This window comes from Pseudophryne corroboree, chromosome 8, assembly GCF_028390025.1.
Source record: "Pseudophryne corroboree isolate aPseCor3 chromosome 8, aPseCor3.hap2, whole genome shotgun sequence".
Taxonomy (NCBI): domain Eukaryota; kingdom Metazoa; phylum Chordata; class Amphibia; order Anura; family Myobatrachidae; genus Pseudophryne; species Pseudophryne corroboree.
Genome location: NC_086451.1, coordinates 80,022,766 through 80,040,762, shown reverse-complemented (window position 1 = coordinate 80,040,762; position 17,997 = coordinate 80,022,766). Strand labels below are relative to the sequence as shown.

The window sequence follows — 17,997 nt, the reverse complement described above, 5'->3', positions numbered from 1 at the left end:
CTTCTGCTCCTAGTCTCCTGTAGATTTGGCCAGATCTCTGTGACTCATTTGACTAACTCCGCCCAGTGTTGTAACTCCGCCCAGCGTTAGCAAATGAATCACAAGGTCACAGAATAGGGCTATTATATAGGAGATTGTGTACATCTATGATCAGGTCCTTAAAGAGGTAATGCAGGTGCAAATGAAGGATTTCTGAATGGAGGTTTCCAAATGCAGTCTACAATCTCCCACTCTGCTGAACATTGAAGCAAGTGCGAGAGTCTGGTGGAGCGACAGAAGAACCTATCTACATACCTACTTATGTACATGTGATTTCTTAGTTTTTTATATTTTATAAATTTGCAAAAATATCAAAATAAACTTTTTTCACGTTGTCATTATGTGGTATTGTGTGTGGAATTTTGAGGGAAAAAATTAATTTATTCCATTTTGGAATAAGGCTGTAACAGGGACGTGTAGTCAGGGGAGGCAGGGCCTCCCCTGTTATTAATGATTGAAATAATACAAAGAAGATACTTATGACACATATTCTGTGTCATAAGTATCTCCTTTATATTAATCTAATCATTATTACTCTGTAAATGGGTTTGGGAGGCACCGATCGTGGTGCCTCCCGTTGTCAATGGGAAAGGTGTGGGAGTGGGGGTGGGCGCGGGCAAGTCCAGGCAATGGGCAGTAAAAGCCCATTGAAAATACATAGGAAAGCGGCACCATTAGAGGTGCCGCTTTCATACAGGGACGTGCTTTCAATGAAAGCACACCCCTGTCAGTGAGGCCACAGTGATTGGCCAGCGGATCCGTCACTGGATCCGCTGTCATCACTGTGTGGGTGCAGCGGATGTGCGGGCATCGGTGGTGGCGGGATGCGGTGGAGGTGCGTTTGGCGGGATGCGACGCAGGTGGGGGCAGTGGGACGCAATAGTATTAGCGACAGTATACCTATTTCACAGTAGGGCCACACCATCACTCCTTCAGGACTTCTACAAACCTGGGGAGCCCCATCTGATACCTCGACATCAGAGCCCTCGATTGCCTTGGTTTCTATAGGACTTCCAGCTATTATTACATGTGATTCATCTACCCAAGGTTTACTACAGAAAAGAGGCGGCACTTCAACAGATCTCTTTTGAAGCCGAGACCAAGTAGACCTCATCAGTTTCAGGTCTGGGAGACTATCAGAGAATACCAGACATCACTGTTTTTCTAGATTCGGGAGCATTTATAACATCACAAGAAACTTTGGACTTCTACAAGAAAATTTGGGAATTCTCTCAGAGTCTAGGATACAAAGTTCCTGGTGTCATCAGGTGTGATATATCTACCTGCGGTCAAACCATACTGAGTATGCCCAACCTCGTCTGATCTTGGAAGCCAAGCACTGTGGGCCAGGTCAGTACCTGGTTGGGAGACCACCAGGGAATACCGGGTACTGCAGGTATTTTTATCCAAACCTAGGACACAGGACTTGGAATCACGATCCTCTAGCTTTCCCCTTCTTTTTGCAAATCCTGATTTAGTCAGGAATTAGGGTGGAGCCTGGTACATATCATACTGTAGATTTTTCTTCCTGGTGTATTCTTACTATATGTTATACTGTTACAATTTCAGGAAGAAGACTTCATACAAACAGATAAGATTTACACAATTTTCATTATTGGAGACACATACATATTTTCATTCACAGAGCTATTATACCAAACTGAAATTACATCATGTGATGTTTATTTGGATTAATAATGTTATCTTTAATTGTTAGAATTTCTCTTTTTCTCTTTTCTCTTTTTGCCTCATAGCTATTATTTTAAGAAGGTTGACAATAAAAGTTATATTTTAAACAGAACACATCATTACATTTTCAACAAAAGTGTGCCCCAGAAAAGACACAGTCTTTCTTTCTTTCTTGGCTCCGGTACTATACGGGAACCATCTTTTACCATTAAATATTAAAACACAACAGGGACCTATCTACGTTGTACTGGTGGAGCTTCAAGCTAGGGGGCCTAGATATATTGAATTTCTTGTCCACCGGTCTCCCACCCCGTAATTCGAGTACCTCATCTAACGTTAAAGGATATGGCACTAATCCCGACTTACTCTGTCCTTGAGGTACTTGTGAGCACACCCAACATTCTGTCTGGTTTAAGACCTTACCCACTAATGAGTGGTAATCACTCAACGGATGTCGGTCCATGTCGATATTAATGTTGGACTGACATCTCTGGATGCACCCATCTTCGACTATGTTCTTGCAATATCTACAAATACAATATTCATCAGACAATAACCCCTCACATTGTCTCCGAGCTCTGTGACTACCAGAGCACTTACTGATACCAGCCTTTACTAGAGCGATGTGCTGCTCCTGAGATCCTGCAAATTCGTTCTCGCCATCAGAACCCATTCCAGATCCTTGCTCGACTTCTCTGGGATCCTCACCAAAACAGATTGTCCTGATCAAAAACAAAATTACCAGCAGAACCCGAAACGCAGTCTCTTGTGATAGATCAATTTCGTTAGGGGAAAGAAGGAGAATAAGGAGGAGAAAAGAAAGGAAAATGCAGTGGGGGTGAAAAAAGAAAATGGTGCGACAACCGTCCTTGGTCTTGTTGCTCTCCGCGCTCAGGTGCCGTTCAACAGTTCTGCCTCTCAGCTTTCCCGGAATAGACTCTCTAGTGATACGAGGTTCTCTTCACCTTTCTCTTTGTCAAATCCACCAAGTCACGAGTAGCCGCAGGCACCACGATAGGTTGGTTCAAATGAAAAGATGACACCACCTTTGGCAGAAATTCGAGTCCGTAATTCTGCCCTGTCCATATGGAAAACCAGATAGGGGCTTTTACATGACAAAGCCGCCAATTCTGACACACGCCTAGCCGAAGCTAAGGCCAATAGCATGACCACTTTCCACGTGAGATACTTCAGCTCCACGGTCTTAAGTGGCTCAAACCAGTGGGATTTCAGGAAACCCAACACCACGTTGAGATCCCAAGGTGCCACTGGTGGCACAAAAGGGGGCTGAATATGCAGCACTCCCTTAACAAACGTCTGAACTTCAGGAAGAGAAGCCAGTTTCTTTTGAAAGAAAATGGATAGGGCCGAAATCTGGACCTTTATGGATCCCAACTTCAAGCCCATAGTCACTCCAGACTGTAGGAAGTGCAGGAACCGGCCCAGCTGGAATTCCTCTGTAGGGGCCTTCCTGGCCTCACACCAGGCAACATATTTTCGCCATATACGGTGATAGTGTTTTGCTGTCACGTCCTTCCTAGCCTTTATCAGCGTAGGAATAACCTCCTCCGGAATGCCTTTTTCCGCTAGGATCCTGCGTTCAACCGCCATGCCGTCAAACGCAGCCGCGGTAAGTCTTGAAACAGACAGGGCCCCTGTTGCAACAGGTCCTGTCTGAGAGGCAGAAGCCACGGGTCCTCTGTAAGCATTTCTTGCAGTTCCGGGTACCAAGTCCTTCTTGGCCAATCCGGAACAATGAGTATTGTTCTCACTCCTCTTCTTCTTACGATTCTCAGCACCTTGGGTATGAGAGGAAGAGGAGGAAACACATAGACCGACTGGAACACCCACGGTGTTACCAGTGCGTCCACAGCTATCGCCTGAGGGTCTCTTGACCTGGCGCAAGACCTTTGTAGCTTTTTGTTGAGACGGGACGCCATCATGTCTACCTGTGGCAGTTCCCATCGATTTGTAATCTGAGTGAAGACTTCGTAATGAAGTCCCCACTCTCCCGGGTGGAGGTCGTGTCTGCTGAGGAAGTCTGCTTCCCAGTTGTCCACTCCCGGAATGAACACTGCCGACAGTGCTTGCACGTGATTCTCCGCCCAACGAAGAATCCTGGTGGCTTCCGCCATCGCCACTCTGCTTCTTGTGCCGCCCTGGCGGTTTACATGAGCCACTGCGGTGATGTTGTCTGACTGAATCAGCACCGGTTGGTTGCGAAGCAGAGGCTCCGCTTGACTCAGGGCGTTGTATATGGCCCTTAGCTCCAGGATATTTATGTGCAGACAAGCCTCCTGACTTGACCACAACCCTTGGAAGTTTCTTCCCTGAGTGACTGCCCCCCATCCTCGGAGGCTCACATCCGTGGTCACCAGGACCCAGTCCTGTATGCCGAACCTGCGGCCCTCGAGAAGGTGAGCACTCTGCAGCCACCACAGAAGAGACACCCTGGCCCTGGGGGACAGGGTGATCAGCCGGTGCATCTGAAGATGCGATCCGGACCACTTGTCCAACAGATCCCATTGAAAGATCCTCGCATGGAACCTGCCGAAGGGAATGGCTTCGTATGATGCCACCATCTTTCCCAGGACTCGTGTGCAGCGATGCACCGACACCTGTTTTGGTTTCAAGAGGTCTCTGACTAGAGTCACGAGCTCTTGAGCCTTCTCCGCCGGGAGAAACACCTTCTTCTGGTCCGTGTGCAGAATCATGCCCAGAAAGGGCAGATGCGTCGTAGGAATCAGCTGCGACTTTGGGATATTCAGAATCCAGCCGTGCTGTTGCAACACTGCCTGAGAGTGTGCTACGCTGATCAGCAACTGCTCTCTGGACCTCGCCTTTATGAGGAGATCGTCCAAGTATGGGATAATTGTGACTCCTTGCTTTCGAAGGAGCACCATCATTTCTGCCATAACCTTGGTAAATATTCTCGGTGCCGTGGAGAACCCAAACGGCAACGTCTGGAATTGGTAATGACAGTCCTGTACCACAAATCTGAGGTACTCCTGATGAGGTGGATAAATGGGGACATGCAAGTAAGCCAGAGACACCATAAAATCCCCCTCTTCCAGGCTTGCAATGACCGCCCTGAGCGATTCCATTTTGAACTTGAATCTTTTCAGATAAATGTTCAGGGACTTTAAATTCAATATGGGTCTGACCGAACCGTCCGGTTTCGGTACCACAAACATTGTGGAATAGTATCCCTTTCCCTGTTGAAGGCGGCGGCCATGCAAAAGAGCTTAAAGGCCGCCGCCCCCAGGTGAAGACCCAGTTTAATAAAGGATTTTTTAAAGAATGTGTCTTGTTTTTTTTCCAATATTTTCTTTACAGGTGGACTACAGGTGCCAGCGGGCCCTTTATGGGGCATGCTGGCACTTGTGGTTCTCCAAGTGCCAGCATGCTGGGGCAGGCTTGCTGGGACCTGTAGGCCACCTGTAAAGAACAATATTACTATTCTTTGCAGGTGGACTACAGGTGCCAGCAGGCCCTTTATGTCCGGGCATGCTGGCACTTGTGGTTCTCCAAGTGCCAGCATGCTGGGGCAGGCTTGCTGGGATCTGTAGGCCACCTGTAAAGAACAGTATTAGCATACAATGAACCCCACACCCACCGCCACCAGGGGTGCGGGGCATAGCACTGGGCTATCAGCCCAGTGCTGGTTGTTGCTCGGGAGGGGGGACCCCATTTAGATTTTTTGGGGGCCCCACTTTCCGAGGAATTCCAGCCCTGGGCTGACTGGTTTGGGGGGTGTTTAATGGCATGGCAGGGGGACCCCACACTGAGTGTCTCCCCTGCTATGGCATTATCCCCCCTGGCTGGTTCTGCCTAGTGCTGGTTTTAGTGGTGTAGGGGGACTGCACTTTTTTTTTTTCCGGGGGGGGGGTTTAGCTGCAGTGCCTCCCCAGGCCCGGACCTCACCGCACGTCACTGCTCGTGATAACATACCCAGTTAACAGTATGAACAACAACAGAGCATCAAACAATGGATGCCAACATAACATAACCCTTTTATTAAGCAATAACGATATACACGTATTGCAGAAAGTCCGCACTTGGGACGGGCGCCCAGCATCAACTACGGACTACGAGAAATAGATTTACCGGTGAGTAAAATCTTATTTTCTCTAACGTCCTAGTGGATGCTGGGGACTCTGTAAGGACCATGGGGATTATACCAAAGCTCCCAAATGGGCGGGAGAGTGCGGATGACTCTGCAGCACCGAATGGGCAAACACCAGGTCCTCCTCAGCCAGGGTATCAAACTTATAGAACTTTGCAAAGGTGTTTGAACCCGACCAAGTAGCTGCTCCGCAAAGTTGTAATGCCGAGACCCCTCGGGCAGCCGCCCAAGAAGAGCCCACTTTCCTTGTGGAATGGGCTTTCACTGATTTTGGATGCGGCAAACCAGCCGCAGAATGAGCCTGCTGAATCGTGTTACAGATCCAGCGAGCAATAGTCTGCTTTGAAGCAGGAGCACCCAGCTTGTTGGATGCATACAGGATAAACAGCGAGTCAGTTTTCCTGACTCCAGCCGTCCTGGCTACATAAATCTTCAAAGCCCTGACTACATCAAGCAACTTGGAGTCCTCCAAGTCACGAGTAGCCGCAGGCACCACAATAGGTTGGTTCAAATGAAAAGATGACACCACCTTCGGCAGAAATTGCGGACGAGTCCGTAATTCTGCCCTGTCCATATGGAAAACCAGATAGGGGCTTTTACATGACAAAGCCGCCAATTCTGACACACGCCCAGCCGAAGCTAAGACCAATAGCATGACCACTTTCCAAGTGAGATACTTTAGCTCCACGGTCTTAAGTGGCTCAAACCAGTGAGATTTCAGGAAACTCAACACCACGTTAAGATCCCAAGGTGCCACTGGTGGCACAAAAGGGGGCTGAATATGCAGCATTCCCTTTACAAACGTCTGAACTTCAGGAAGCGAAGCCAGTTCCTTTTGAAAGAAAATGGATAGGGCCGAAATCTGGACCTTTATGGACCCTAATTTTAAGCCCATAGTCACTCCTGACTGTAGGAAGTGCAGGAACCGGCCCAGCTGGAATTCCTCTGTAGGGGCCTTCCTGGCCTCACACCAAGCAACATATTTTCGCCATATACGGTGATAATGTTTTGCTGTCACGTCCTTCCTAGCCTTTATCAGCGTAGGAATAACTTCATCCGGAATGCCTTTCTCCGCTAGGATCCGGCGTTCAACCGCCATGCCGTCAAATGCAGCCGCGGTAAGTCTTGGAACAGACAGGGCCCCTGTTGCAACAGATCCTGTCTGAGAGGCAGAGGCCATGGGTCCTCTGTGAGCATTTCTTGCAGTTCCGGGTACCAAGTCCTTCTTGGCCAATCCAGAACAATGAGTATTGTTCTCACTCCTCTTTTTCTTACGATTCTCAGCACCTTGGGTATGAGAGGAAGAGGAGGAAACACATAGACTGACAGGAACACCCACGGTGTCACTAGTGCGTCCACAGCTATCGCCTGAGGGTCTCTTGACCTGGCGCAATACCTTTGTAGCTTTTTGTTGAGGCGGGATGCCATCATGACCACCTATGGCAGTTCCCATCGATTTGTAATCTGTGTGAAGACTTCTTGATGAAGTCCCCACTCTCCCGGGTGGAGGTCGTGCCTGCTGAGGAAGTCTGCTTCCCAGTTGTCCACTCCCGGAATGAACACTGCTGACAGTGCTTGCACGCGATTCTCCGCCCAACAAAGAATCCTGGTGGCTTGCGCCATTGCCACCCTGCTTCTTGTGCCGCCCTGGCGGTTTACATGGGCCACTGCAGTGTTGTTGTCTGACTGAATCAGCACCGGTTGGTTGCGAAGCAGAGGCTCCGCTTGACTCAGGGTGTTGTATATGGCCCTTAGTTCCAGGATATTGATGTGCAGACAAGCCTCCTGAATTGACCACAGCCCTTGGAAGTTTCTTCCCTGAGTGACTGCTCCCCATCCTCGGAGGCTTGCATCCGTGGTCACCAGGACCCAGTCCTGTATGCCGAACCTGCGGCCCTCGAGAAGGTGAGCACTCTGCAGCCACCACAGAAGAGACACCTTGGCCCTGGGGGATAGGGTGATCAGACGATGCATCTGAAGATGCGATCCGGACCACTTGTCCAACAGATCCCACTGAAAGGTCCTCGCATGGAACCTGCCGAAGGGAATGGCATCGTAGGACGCCACCATCTTTCCCAGGACTCGCGTGCAGTGATGCACCGACACCTGTTTTGGTTTTAAGAGTTCTCTGACCAGAGTCACGAGCTCCTGAGCCTTCTCCGCCGGGAGAAACACCTTTTTCTGGTCCGTGTCCAGAATCATGCCCAGGAAGGGCAGACGAGTCGTAGGGATCAGCTGCGACTTTGGAATATTCAAAATCCAGCCGTGCTGTTGCAACACTTCCTGAGAGTGTGCTACGCTGATCAGCAACTGCTCTCTGGACCTCGCCTTTATGAGGAGATCGTCCAAGTATGGGATAATTGTGACACCCTGCTTTCGAAGGAGCACCATCATTTCCGCCATTACCTTGGTAAATATTCTCGGTGCAGTGGAGAGACCAAACGGCAACGTCTGGAATTGGTAATGAGAGTCCTGTACCACAAATCTGAGGTACTCCTGATGAGGTGGATAAATGGGGACATGCAGGTAAGCATCCTTTATGTCCAGAGACACCATAAAATCCCCCTCTTCCAGGCTTGCAATGACCGCTCTGAGCGATTCCATCTTGAACTTGAACCTTTTCAGGTAAATGTTCAGGGATTTGAAATTCAATATGGGTCTGACCGAACCGTCCGGTTTCGGAACCACAAACATTGTGGAATAGTAACCCCTTCCCTGTTGAGGGAGGGGAACCTGTACCACCACCTGCTGGAGATATAATTTGTGAATTGCCGCTAACACTACTTCCCTTTCTATGGGGGAAGCAGGCAGGGCTGATTTTAGGTAACGGTGAGGGGGCATCACTTCGAATTCCAGCTTGTATCCCTGAGACACAATCTGTATAGCCCAGGGATCCACCTGTGAGCGAACCCACTGGTGGTTGAATTTTCGGAGACGCGCCCCCACCGCTCCCGGCTCCACCTGTGGAGCCCCAGCGTCATGCGGTGGATTTAGTGGAAGCCGGGGAGGACTTCTGTTCCTGGGAACTAGCTGTATGGTGCAGCTTCTTTCCCCTACCCCTGCCCCTGGCAAGAACGGACGCACCTCGGACTCTCTTGCCTCTTTGTGATCGAAAGGACTGCATTTGGTAATACGGTGCTTTCTTAGGCTGTGAGGGAATATATGGCAAAAAATTTGACTTCCCAGCTGTAGCTGTGGAAACTAGGTCCGAGAGACCGTCCCCAAACAATTCCTCACCCTTGTAGGGTAAAACCTCCATGTGCTTTTTAGAGTCGGCATCGCCTGTCCATTGCCGAGTCCACAGGACCCTTCTGGCAGAAATCGACATTGCATTTATTCTAGAGCCCAGTAGGCAAATGTCCCTCTGGGCATCCCTCATATATAGGACAGCGTCTTTTATATGCCCCAGGGTCAGTAAAATAGTATCCTTGTCCAAGGTATCCTGTTCCTCAGACAGTGTATCTGTCCATGCTGCTACAGCACTACACATCCAGGCCGACGCAATTGCCGGCCGCAGTATGGTACCTGAATGTGTATAAACAGACTTCAGGATACCTTCCTGCTTCCTATCCGCAGGATCCTTTAGTGAGGCCGTATCCTGTGACAGCAGGGCCATCTTCTTAGATAAGCGTGTCAGAGCTTTGTCTACCCTAGGGGAGGATTCCCAGCGCATCCTGTCCGTTGGCGGGAAAGGGTACGCCATAAGTAACCTTTTGGAAATCAGCACTTTCCTATCAGGAGAATCCCAAGCTTTTTCACATAACTCATTTAACTCATGTGAAGGGGGAAAAGTCACCTCTTGCTTTTTCTCCCCATACATATAAACCCTCTTGTCAGGGACAGGGTTTACCTCTGATATGTGCAATACATCCTTCATAGCTACAATCATGTAGCGGATGGCTTTAGCCATTTTAGGCTGCAATTTTGCATCATCGCCATCGACACTGGAGTCAGAATCAGTGTCGATATCTGTGTCAACAATATGGGATAGTGGGCGCTTCTGAGACCCTGACAGCCTCTGCGCTGTAGGATCAGGCATGGGCTGAGACCCCGACTGTCCCAAGGCTTCAGCTTTATCCAACCTTTTATGCAAGGAGTTTACATTATAATTTAACACCTTCCACATATCCATCCAATCAGGTGTCGGCGCCGTCGGCGGGTACACCTCATTCATCTGCACCTGCTCTGCCTCCACATAGCCCTCCTCGTCAAACATGTCGACACAAGCGTACCGACACACCACACACACAGGGAATGCTCTATATGAGGACAGGACCCCCACAAGGCCTTTTGGAGAGACAGAGAGAGTATGCCAGCACACACCCCAGCGCTATATGACCCAGGAATCACACAGTAACTTAGTGTTTACCCAGTAGCTTCTGTTTATATGATTATTGCGCTAAATTTATGTGCCCCCCCCCTCTCTTTTTACCCTCTTTCTACCGTGAGTCTGCAGGGGAGAGCCTGGGGCGCTTCCTCTCAGCGGAGCTGTGGAGAGAAAATGGCGCTGGTGAGTGCTGAGGAAGAAGCCCCGCCCCCTCAGCGGCGGGCTTCTGTCCCGCGATTTGGAGTAAAAAATGGCGGGGGCTCATGCATATATACAGTGCCCAGCTGTATATATGCTGCTTTTGCCAGGAGGTACTCAATTGCTGCCCAGGGCGCCCCCCCCTGCGCCCTGCACCCTACAGTGACTGGAGTGTGTGGGTTAGTGTGGGCGCAATGGCGCACAGCTGCAGTGCTGTGCGCTACCTCATGTGAAGACAGGAGTCTTCTGCCGCCGATTTTGACGTCTTCTTGTTTCATCCGCCGGCTTCTGTCTTCTGGCTCTGCGAGGGGGACGGCGGCGCGGCTCCGGGAACGGACGACCAAGGTTAAGTTCCTGTGTTCGAACCCTCTGGAGCTAATGGTGTCCAGTAGCCTAAGAAGCGCAACCTAGCCGCAGTTATTAAGTTTGCTTCTCTCCCCTCAGTCCCACGTAGCAGAGAGTCTGTTGCCAGCAGAAGCTCTCTGAAAATAAGAAAACCTAACTAAAATACTTTCTTAATAGCAAGCTCAGGAGAGCTCACTAAAATGCACCCAGCTCCTTCCGGGCACAGATTCTAACTGAGGTCTGGAGGAGGGGCATAGAGAGAGGAGCCAGTGCACACTAGTAGTACTAATTCTTTCTTAGAGTGCCCAGTCTCCTGCGGAGCCCGTCTATTCCCCATGGTCCTTACGGAGTCCCCAGCATCCACTAGGACGTTAGAGAAATATGTGATACGTCTTTGTGGCTTTTCCATGCGAGTACAAATGCTACCGTAATTACTCATACCACGCACTAATACGCAGGACCATGTGAGCGGTCATACGCAACTTGCGGATATGTGCAAGCACAGTAGAACAAGTACGCGCACGGAGGCCATCTGTGTGGAGTTTGTACGTGATGTGTGTACTGTAATATTTTCCGACTTCGACAGAACTATGAAGAGAAGCAGCAGCGGCAGGCTCCTTACAGTTATTTTCTGCTAAGACTGTTGCGATCTACTGGCGGATGCTCCGCGAGCTACCGGTAGATTGCGATCTACCTTTTGGCCACCTCTGCCCTAGAGTATCAGAATTATTTTCACAGCACCCCTAGGCCAAAAGTTTCTTATTGAGAGATTTATAAAGAAATATTAAATTAAGTAAATTGTGTTTATATGTCATCCTTAGGGTCAGTTGTGTGGTGAGGAACAAAATTTGCTTCTGTTCTGATTGGCAGCCACCAGCGCTGGTTTTGCCTATTACATTGACCGTAAATAATTTGAATTGTTCCTGGACCACAAACTCAGGGCACCCCAGCAAGTGTCCTGGGGCACCCCAGTATACCTAGGCACGGAGTTTGAGAACCATTGTCCTACAGGGAAGGCATGTGATATGCCGGCTGTCGGGATCACGGCGCTCAGCATACTGCCGCCGGAATCCCGACAGCCGGCATACTGACAACTATTCTCCCTCTTGGGGGGGTCCACGACCCCCCTGCAGGGAGAATAAACAGCGTGGCGCGCTCGCAAGGGGTTCTTGTGCGCTCGCCCGCTGTCGACATTCCGGCGTTCGGGATCCCGGCACCGGTATGTTGGGCGCCGGGATCCCGAGCGCTGGTATAACGTAGTAGACTCGTGCTACAGTATTATACATTAATTTCCAGTCATTTCCAGTGTGAAGTGGCCCCTGAAATCATAAGGGAGGGACTTGCATGCAGTCCAAAACATGCAAGATTCGGTTTTTAGAACCGAGATCCGAACTTGGCGAGATGACCCAAGCTGGGACTCGGTCAACTCGGAACCCTAACGTTTGGGTGTGTTAGGTATTCAGCAAAACTGAACCGCTCATCTGTACCATATAATAGCTTTTCTTTTGTACACCAGTTACCATATTTATGCCTTATTTTGTTGAACATGTGTGTGCTGGAATAAGCTTTAGGAAATACGAGACCACCTTTCCTTTTGTGCTACATTCATTAGGCCTCTCAAAAGCATTCAGCTGGAAATGACCTGCCGCTCGCCCACCCCCACAATTAGTGTCGCCATAGCCTCTGCCCTTTATTACCTTTTCATAGAACACTGCAATGAGATATCGATCCCAAGAAAGATGAACATGCTCAGGAATCACAATTATCTAATGAACCTGCAGTGGAAAGACGTGTCCTTATTCCAGGCATTCCCAACCACGGTCCTCAAGGCACACCAACAGTGCAGGTTTTAGTGATATCCAGGCTGCAGCACAGATGGTTAAATCAAATAACTGAACTACTAATTAAGTCACCTGTGCTGCAGCCTGGATATCACTAAAACCTGCACTGTTGGTATGCCTTGAGGACCGAGGTTGGGAATGCGTGCCTTATTCTATACCGTTGCATAGTTGTAACTAGAGATGAGCGCCTGAAATTTTTCGGGTTTTGTGTTTTGGTTTTGGGTTCGGTTCCGCGGCCGTGTTTTGGGTTCGAACGCGTTTTGGCAAAACCTCACCGAATTTTTTTTGTCGGATTCGGGTGTGTTTTGGATTCGGGTGTTTTTTTCAAAAAACACTAAAAAACAGCTTAAATCATAGAATTTGGGGGTCATTTTGATCCCAAAGTATTATTAACCTCAAAAACCATAATTTACACTCATTTTCAGTCTATTCTGAATACCTCACACCTCACAATATTATTTTTAGTCCTAAAATTTGCACCGAGGTCGCTGTGTGAGTAAGATAAGCGACCCTAGTGGCCGACACAAACACCGGGCCCATCTAGGAGTGGCACTGCAGTGTCACGCAGGATGTCCCTTCCAAAAAACCCTCCCCAGACAGCACATGACGCAAAGAAAAAAAGAGGCGCAATGAGGTAGCTGTGTGAGTAAGATTAGCGACCCTAGTGGCCGACACAAACACCGGGCCCATCTAGGAGTGGCACTGCAGTGTCACGCAGGATGGCCCTTCCAAAAAACCCTCCCCAAACAGCACATGACGCAAAGAAAAAAAGAGGCGCAATGAGGTAGCTGTGTGAGTAAGATTAGCGACCCTAGTGGCCGACACAAACACCGGGCCCATCTAGGAGTGGCACTGCAGTGTCACGCAGGATGGCCCTTCCAAAAAACCCTCCCCAAACAGCACATGACGCAAAGAAAAAAAGAGGCGCAATGAGGTAGCTGTGTGAGTAAGATTAGCGACCCTAGTGGCCGACACAAACACCGGGCCCATCTAGGAGTGGCACTGCAGTGTCACGCAGGATGTCCCTTCCAAAAAACCCTCCCCAAACAGCACATGACGCAAAGAAAAAAAGAGGCGCAATGAGGTAGCTGTGTGAGTAAGATTAGCGACCCTAGTGGCCGACACAAACACCGGGCCCATCTAGGAGTGGCACTGCAGTGTCACGCAGGATGTCCCTTCCAAAAAACCCTCCCCAAACAGCACATGACGCAAAGAAAAAAAGAGGCGCAATGAGGTAGCTGACTGTGTGAGTAAGATTAGCGACCCTAGTGGCCGACACAAACACCGGGCCCATCTAGGAGTGGCACTGCAGTGTCACGCAGGATGTCCCTTCCAAAAAAAACCTCCCCAATCAGCACATGATGCAAAGAAAAAGAAAAGAAAAAAGAGGTGCAAGATGGAATTGTCCTTGGGCCCTCCCACCCACCCTTATGTTGTATAAACAAAACAGGACATGCACACTTTAACCAACCCATCATTTCAGTGACAGGGTCTGCCACACGACTGTGACTGATATGACGGGTTGGTTTGGACCCCCCCCAAAAAAGAAGCAATTAATCTCTCCTTGCACAAACTGGCTCTACAGAGGCAAGATGTCCACCTCATCTTCACCCTCCGATATATCACCGTGTACATCCCCCTCCTCACAGATTATCAATTCGTCCCCACTGGAATCCACCATCTCAGCTCCCTGTGTACTTTGTGGAGGCAATTGCTGCTGGTCAATGTCTCCGCGGAGGAATTGATTATAATTCATTTTAATGAACATCATCTTCTCCACATTTTCTGGATGTAACCTCGTACGCCGATTGCTGACAAGGTGAGCGGCGGCACTAAACACTCTTTCGGAGTACACACTTGTGGGAGGGCAACTTAGGTAGAATAAAGCCAGTTTGTGCAAGGGCCTCCAAATTGCCTCTTTTTCCTGCCAGTATAAGTACGGACTGTGTGACGTGCCTACTTGGATGCGGTCACTCATATAATCCTCCACCATTCTATCAATGTTGAGAGAATCATATGCAGTGACAGTAGACGACATGTCCGTAATCGTTGTCAGGTCCTTCAGTCCGGACCAGATGTCAGCATCAGCAGTCGCTCCAGACTGCCCTGCATCACCGCCAGCGGGTGGGCTCGGAATTCTGAGCCTTTTCCTCGCACCCCCAGTTGCGGGAGAATGTGAAGGAGGAGATGTTGACAGGTCGCGTTCCGCTTGACTTGACAATTTTGTCACCAGCAGGTCTTTCAACCCCAGCAGACCTGTGTCTGCCGGAAAGAGAGATCCAAGGTAGGCTTTAAATCTAGGATCGAGCACGGTGGCCAAAATGTAGTGCTCTGATTTCAACAGATTGACCACCCGTGAATCCTTGTTAAGCGAATTAAGGGCTGCATCCACAAGTCCCACATGCCTAGCGGAATCGCTCCCTTTTAGCTCCTTCTTCAATGCCTCCAGCTTCTTCTGCAAAAGCCTGATGAGGGGAATGACCTGACTCAGGCTGGCAGTGTCTGAACTGACTTCACGTGTGGCAAGTTCAAAGGGCATCAGAACCTTGCACAACGTTGAAATCATTCTCCACTGCACTTGAGACAGGTGCATTCCATCTCCTATATCGTGCTCAATTGTATAGGCTTGAATGGCCTTTTGCTGCTCCTCCAACCTCTGAAGCATATAGAGGGTTGAATTCCACCTCGTTACCACTTCTTGCTTCAGATGATGGCAGGGCAGGTTCAGTAGTTTTTGGTGGTGCTCCAGTCTTCTGTACGTGGTGCCTGTACGCCGAAAGTGTCCCGCAATTTTTCTGGCCACCGACAGCATCTCTTGCACGCCCCTGTCGTTTTTTAAAAAATTCTGCACCACCAAATTCAAGGTATGTGCAAAACATGGGACGTGCTGGAATTTGCCCATATTTAATGCACACACAATATTGCTGGCGTTGTCCGATGCCACAAATCCACAGGAGAGTCCAATTGGGGTAAGCCATTCCGCGATGATCTTCCTCAGTTGCCGTAAGAGGTTTTCAGCTGTGTGCGTATTCTGGAAAGCGGTGATACAAAGCGTAGCCTGCCTAGGAAAGAGTTGGCGTTTGCGAGATGCTGCTACTGGTGCCGCCGCTGCTGTTCTTGCGGCGGGAGTCCATACATCTACCCAGTGGGCTGTCACAGTCATATAGTCCTGACCCTGCCCTGCTCCACTTGTCCACATGTCCGTGGTTAAGTGGACATTGGGTACAACTGCATTTTTTAGGAGACTGGTGAGTCTTTTTCTGACGTCCGTGTACATTCTCGGTATCGCCTGCCTAGAGAAGTGGAACCTAGATGGTATTTGGTAACGGGGGCACACTGCCTCAATAAATTGTCTAGTTCCCTGTGAACTAACGGCGGATACCGGACGCACGTCTAACACCAACATAGTTGTCAAGGACTCAGTTATCCGCTTTGCAGTAGGATGACTGCTGTGATATTTCATCTTCCTCGCAAAGGACTGTTGAACAGTCAATTGCTTACTGGAAGTAGTACAAGTGGGCTTACGACTTCCCCTCTGGGATGACCATCGACTCCCAGCGGCAACAACAGCAGCGCCAGCAGCAGTAGGCGTTACACGCAAGGATGCATCGGAGGAATCCCAGGCAGGAGAGGACTCGTCAGACTTGCCAGTGACATGGCCTGCAGGACTATTGGCATTCCTGGGGAAGGAGGAAATTGACACTGAGGGAGTTGGTGGGGTGGTTTGCGTGAGCTTGGTTACAAGAGGAAGGGATTTACTGGTCAGTGGACTGCTTCCGCTGTCACCCAAAGTTTTTGAACTTGTCACTGACTTATTATGAATGCGCTGCAGGTGACGTATAAGGGAGGATGTTCCGAGGTGGTTAACGTCCTTACCCCTACTTATTACAGCTTGACAAAGGGAACACACGGCTTGACACCTGTTGTCCGCATTTCTGGTGAAATACCTCCACACCGAAGAGCTGATTTTTTTGGTATTTTCACCTGGCATGTCAACGGCCATATTCCTCCCACGGACAACAGGTGTCTCCCCGGGTGCCTGACTTAAACAAACCACCTCACCATCAGAATCCTCCTGGTCAATTTCCTCCCCAGCGCCAGCAACACCCATATCCTCCTCATCCTGGTGTACTTCAACACTGACATCTTCAATCTGACTATCAGGAACTGGACTGCGGGTGCTCCTTCCAGCACTTGCAGGGGGCGTGCAAATGGTGGAAGGCGCATGCTCTTCACGTCCAGTGTTGGGAAGGTCAGGCATCGCAACCGACACAATTGGACTCTCCTTGTGGATTTGGGATTTCAAAGAACGCACAGTTCTTTGCGGTGCTTTTGCCAGCTTGAGTCTTTTCAGTTTTCTAGCGAGAGGCTGAGTGCTTCCATCCTCATGTGAAGCTGAACCACTAGCCATGAACATAGGCCAGGGCCTCAGCCGTTCCTTGCCACTCCGTGTGGCAAATGGCATATTGGCAAGTTTACGCTTCTCCTCCGACAATTTTATTTTAGGTTTTGGAGTCCTTTTTTTACTGATATTTGGTGTTTTGGTTTTGACATGCTCTGTACTATGCCATTGGGCATCGGCCTTGGCAGACGACGTTGCTGGCATTTCATCGTCTCGGCCATGACTAGTGGCAGCAGCTTCAGCACGAGGTGGAAGTGGATCTTGATCTTTCCCTAATTTTGGAACCTCAACATTTTTGTTCTCCATATTTTAATAGGCACAACTAAAAGGCACCTCAGGTAAACAATGGAGATGGATGGATTGGATACTAGTATACAATTATGGACGGGCTGCCGAGTGCCGACACAGAGGTAGCCACAGCCGTGAACTACCGCACTGTACTGTGTCTGCTGCTAATATATAGACTGGTTGATAAAGAGATAGTATACTCGTAACTAGTATGTATGTATAAAGAAAGAAAAAAAAACCACGGTTAGGTGGTATATACAATTATGGACGGGCTGCCGAGTGCCGACACAGAGGTAGCCACAGCCGTGAACTACCGCACTGTACTGTGTCTGCTGCTAATATATAGACTGGTTGATAAAGAGATAGTATACTCGTAACTAGTATGTATGTATAAAGAAAGAAAAAAAAACCACGGTTAGGTGGTATATACAATTATGGACGGGCTGCCGAGTGCCGACACAGAGGTAGCCACAGCCGTGAACTACCGCACTGTACTGTGTCTGCTGCTAATATATAGACTGGTTGATAAAGAGATAGTATACTCGTAACTAGTATGTATGTATAAAGAAAGAAAAAAAAACCACGGTTAGGTGGTATATACAATTATGGACGGGCTGCCGAGTGCCGACACAGAGGTAGCCACAGCCGTGAACTACCGCACTGTACTGTGTCTGCTGCTAATATATAGACTGGTTGATAAAGAGATAGTATACTCGTAACTAGTATGTATGTATAAAGAAAG

General features: G+C 49.2%; 1 protein-coding gene and 1 pseudogene across 3 annotated transcripts in view; one reads left to right on the top strand and one right to left on the bottom strand.

The window, feature by feature from the left end:
* The window catches only part of RALGDS (ral guanine nucleotide dissociation stimulator), a 270,581-nt gene that overhangs the window by 180,743 nt on the left and 71,841 nt on the right, over positions 1–17,997 (bottom strand). The window lies entirely within an intron of this gene.
* On the top strand, positions 1,321–1,438 carry LOC134953046 (5S ribosomal RNA; annotated as a pseudogene).